This window comes from Babylonia areolata, chromosome 2 (genome assembly GCF_041734735.1).
Source record: "Babylonia areolata isolate BAREFJ2019XMU chromosome 2, ASM4173473v1, whole genome shotgun sequence".
NCBI lineage: Eukaryota > Metazoa > Mollusca > Gastropoda > Neogastropoda > Buccinidae > Babylonia > Babylonia areolata.
Window position 1 is genome coordinate 22,278,640 of NC_134877.1, and position 5,000 is coordinate 22,283,639.

A 5,000-nucleotide genomic window follows, 5' to 3' on the forward strand; every position below is an offset into this window, starting at 1 on the left:
TCTCTGTCTCTGTCTCTCTCACTCTCTCTGTCTCTGTCTCTCTGTCTCTCTCTATCTCCCCCTTCACCCCCTTTCTCTCTCTCCGTGTCAGGACGTCGTTTAGACTCAGGGAGTGTCAAATCTGGGATATTTTCCTATCTCCTCTCTGTATGGATAATTATGATTATGTTTAAAACCCTTTCACTGCCAAACTCGCAATTATGCAGCAGCTAGGAAGAGGACCCCATGTCCACTGAAGGGTGACCAGATCATGGGTCTGTTATCCATGAATCTACTGATCTTAATGTTCGGTGGTAGGATAGGATAAAATAATTTTCTACATATCACAGGGGGGCCGGGGGCGGAGGGGGGGGGGGGGGGGGCGGGGGGGGGGAATCCCCAGTTATTCTTGGACACCCTATTTCTGTGTTTATAGCACAAGGGAATTTTGCTCTCTAAATGGACTGGCGGTGAAAGGGTTAAGAATTCTTTTTTTAATTAAAAAAGAAAAAGAAAACCGCCACATATACACTGGGAAAAAAAACAAAAAAAACAACAAAAAAACAAAAAAAACAAAACAAAAAAAAGTCTAGAATAATACAGTTCAGGCCATTGAGATTGACCTACAGAACGTATGTCGACATGTTTTAAGCATAAAAAAAGATAGAAATTTAAAAAAAAATCTTTACGTATTGAAAAACGAACAAACGTAAATCGCTCTCTACGATCGGCTTCGGATCCACTATGTTTACGCATACCCAGATTCAAACACTCCACTGGAGCTTGCATTTGGAATGAACTTCCTCTTTCGCTTCGTCAGGTCTCCGCACTCAGCTCTTTCAAGTCTGGGCCTTAAAACCCACGTCTTCCCAAGATAGCCTCCCTTCCCTGCCCCTTTCTTGTCTTCAGTTTCTTCTTCAGTTTTTAGAGTTATGCATGCGTGTGAATGACTGGTGTGAAAGCGCTTTGATTTGTCTCTGCACAAGATTCAGCGCTATATAAATATTATTATTATTATTATTATTATTATTACTATTATTAAATGAAGAAAAATCACCAACTTCGAAAATCAATGGAATCTCATTATTAATTGTATTTCTTCTTGTCTGTACCCGGCTTTGCATGTCTGTCTCCGTATATCTCTGCCTGTCTGTCAGTGTGTGTGTGTTTGTGTGTGTGTGTGACTGTGTCTGTGTCTGTGTGTGCGTGCGTGTGTGCGTATGGCATGTGCACATACAGGCTTCTTAAGTCATGATAACATCACTGTCAAAGAACATGCAGTGACTAACAAGTAGCAGAAGCAGCATGGTTGTCCATAGTACTTGTATTTGTATATTTTTTTTCTTCTTCTTCTGCGTTCACTCGTATGCACACGAGTGGGCTTTTACGTGTATGACCGTTTTTACCCCGCCATGTAGGCAGCCATACTCCGTTTTCAGGGGTGTGCATGCTGGGTATGTTCTTGTTTCCATAACCCACCGAACGCTGACATAGATTACAGGATCTTTAACGTGCGTATTTGATCTTCTGCTTGCATATACACACGAAGGGGGTTCTGGAACTAGCAGGTCTGCACATATGTTGACCTGGGAGATCGTAAAAATCTCCACCCTTTACCCACCAGGCGCCGTCACCGTGATTCGAACCCGGGACCCTCAGATTGACAGTCCAACGCTTTAACCACTCGGCTATTGCGCCCGTCTGTATTTCTTTTTATCACAACAGATTTCTCTGTGTGAAATTCGGGTTGCTCTCCCCAGGGAGAGTGCGTCGCTACACTACAGCACCACCCATTTTTTTGTATTTTTTTCCTGCGTGCAGTTTTATTTGTTTTTCCTATCGAAGTGGAATTTTCTACAGAATTTTGCCAGGAACAACCCTTTTGTTGCTGTGAGTTCTTTTACGTGCGCTAAGTGCATGCTGTACCTCGGTTTATCGTCTCATCCGAATGACTAGCGTTCAGGCCACCACTCAAGGTCTAGTGGAGGGGGTGGGTGGAAATATCGGCGGCCGAGCCGTGATTAGAACCAGCGCGCTCAGATTCTCTCGCTTCCTAGGCGGACGCGTTACCTCTAGGCCATGACTCCACTTAGGGGGTATAGATACTTTTCTCTAATTCTTCCAAAGAGCTGGACAACGAAACACAAAAATGCACTCCCGTCTTCTCTGCCTTCTTTACAGAATGGACCAATCAAATTAAAGAGCATGGGGGCTGAGGGGTGGGGGGAGAGGGGGGTTTGAGGGGGGGGGGGGGGGGTGGGAGTGGTGAAGGGTTGCTGGGGACGCAGGAGGGCGAAGGTCAAGGGTCAAGGGGTGGTGTCATCGCGTGGTCAGGCATTCCAGCACCTGACCCCTGACCCTTCCTCAGTCCTTCACCCTGTCCGACTGCGGTCTGACCTTGACCTTTACCCTTTCAGAGTGCAAACACTACCGCCCATCTTCGGTTCTGTGAGGTCATTGGCTGTGTGTGTGTGTGTGTGTGTGTGTGTGTGTGTGTGTGTGTGTGTGTGTGTGTGTGTGTGTGTTATATGTATGATGATTGTATATATCTATAACACACACCAAAAAAATGTAATATTCGTGTGTGTATACGGCAAGCAGAAGATCAAACACTGCACGTTAAAGATCCTGTAATCCATGTCAGGGTTAAGGTGGGTTATGGAAACAAGAACATACCCAGCATGCACATCCCCGAAAGCGAAGTATAGCTGCCTACAGGGCGGAGTAAAAGCGGTCATACACGAAAAAAAAAGCCCACTCGTGTACATACGAGTGAACGTGGGAGTTGCAGCCCACGAACGCAGAAGAAGAAGAGGAAGAAGTTTGCTTTTCACACACACACATATATCCATGTATATTGACATTGTGCTTTATCATGGTTGAATGTTAACACGGAAGTCGCCTCCCCCACCATAACCCTGTTGTCAACGGGCAGAAAGGCCTAAACAATGAAACCGTTTAGACTTTAGCCACAGCCCTGGACACACATAGACAGACACACACACACAAACACACAGACACACACACACACACACACACACACACACACACACACACACAGAGAAAAAACACACGCACACAGACACAGACACAGACACACACACACACACACACACACACACACACACACACACACACACACACACACAAACACACACACACACAAACACACACAAAATATCACTTAAAGTGGAAGACGTTAAACTGAAGACTACTACTACAAACACACACACACACACACACACACACACACACACACACACAATTACACAAACACACACACACACACACACACACACACACACACACAATTACACAAACACACACACACACACACACACACACACACACACACACACACACACACACACACACACACACACACACACACACACACACCTACATCGTGTGTGATGGCCTAGTTTCAGTTGTACGTCTCTGCGCTTGACACAAGTATGAATCGTCACGTACTTCCTTCGCTCTGCCCCCCCCCCCCCCCACCCCACCCCCTACCCTCCTACCCCCACCCTCCCGAAACCTCCCCTCCCTCTCCCCCTTAACCCCCTTACTCCACACAACCCCCCCCCCCCTCTCTCTCTCTCTCTCTCTCTCCCTCCCTCTCCTCTCTCTCTCTCTCTCTCCACTCTGTCAAAGCATATGCGACGGAGGTGGATTTCGCATTGCCAAGTTTTCCGCCTCGCCTCATGTTGTTTCGTGTGTGTGTGTGTGTGTGTGTGTGTGTGTGTGTGTGTGTGTGTGTGTGTGTGTTCTTTTCTTTCTTTCTTTTTTTTTTACCTACTCTTGACCTTGTACATAATATGGAAATATATCTCAGTCTACATACATACACGCTTCTTTGACTTGAAAGAAAATGTCAGTGGTATGTCGCATTAGTGTGTGTGTGTGTGGGTGGGTGGGTTGGAGGTGGGTGAGTTGGGGCATCGGGGGGTATGTATGTGTGTAGTTGGCTGGGGGGTGGGGGGCCCGGTGTGTGTGCGTGTGTGTGTGTGTGTGTGTGTGTTGGGGGGGGGGGTGTAATTGTGTGTGTGTGTGTGTGTGTTTGTGTGTGAGTGTGTGTGTGTGTGTGTGTGTGTGTGTGTGTGTGTGTGTATGTGTGCGCGCACGCGCGCGCGCGCGCTCAGACTTTGATCCTGCCCGCGTTCTGTTTTCAGATCGGCTGGCCAGCGCCCCACGCCCCCTTCACACCTCCCGCTCCCAGCCTCAGTGAAGCTGTGAAAGAAGGCGCAGAAAAGCAGAAGCAAAGGAGGAAGAGAGAGAGGAGGAGGAGGAGGAGGTGGAGGAGAGAGCGGCTTGACTGACAGTCACCCCCCACCCCCACCCCCACCACCACCACCATCACCACCACCCATACAAGTTGACGACACCTTGACACACACACTGCCCCCCCCCACCCCCCCACATCCCACATACCCCCCCTCCATCTCCCCCCCCCCCCCGTCTCGCCCCTCCCCCTTCTCCCCTCCCCCCTCCCCCCTGCTGCTGCATAAAGGGAGGAAGAGGAAGGCTGTGGAAGTAACGTCGAGGAGAGTACTACTACTACTACTACTGCTACTACTACCCCCACCGCCACCACCACCATTTTTTTTTTTTTTTTTTTTTTAGTTCTTCTTCACACCCCTATCCCACACCCCAGTTTCCTTCCATTCCCTTACTTATTAAACTGCTGCTTCTTATAATACCCTCTCCATACCCTCTCCAACACCTTCCCCCTCTCCCCCTAACCCCCCCTGCCCCCCCCCCCCCCCCCCCCCCCCCCCCCCGCCTCCACCACCTCCCAAACCCATTACGGTCCTGAAACTCATCCAACCAGTTCCCTCCCTCTCTTCTTCCCCCCCCTCCTTCCTTCAAATGATGTGGGCGAGATAGTCAGTTGTAGGTAACGCCGATGAGAATCTGCTTACTACTACTACGACTACTAAGACTACTACCACTACTACTACTACTGTTACTACTGTACTGCGTGGAAGCCAAACACTCAACAGCTATAACAACAGAACAGT

At 48.6% G+C, this 5,000-nt stretch overlaps 1 protein-coding gene and 1 long non-coding RNA gene across 2 annotated transcripts in view; both read left to right on the top strand.

The window, feature by feature from the left end:
- LOC143279360 (uncharacterized) overlaps positions 1–4,366 on the top strand; it is a 51,661-nt gene extending 47,295 nt beyond the window's left edge. Inside the window, exon 3 of the long non-coding RNA XR_013054872.1 lies at positions 4,152–4,366. This is a non-coding gene — a long non-coding RNA (uncharacterized LOC143279360). The remainder of the gene's footprint in view (positions 1–4,151) is intronic.
- A 474-nt stretch (positions 4,367–4,840) lies between these two features.
- The window catches only part of LOC143299204 (uncharacterized), a 27,831-nt gene continuing 27,671 nt past the window's right edge, over positions 4,841–5,000 (top strand). Inside the window, 1 exon segment of the mRNA XM_076612390.1 lies at positions 4,841–5,000. This exon segment is cut by the window's right edge and continues 1,278 nt beyond it. The gene's annotated coding sequence lies outside the window, so the exon portion shown is untranslated.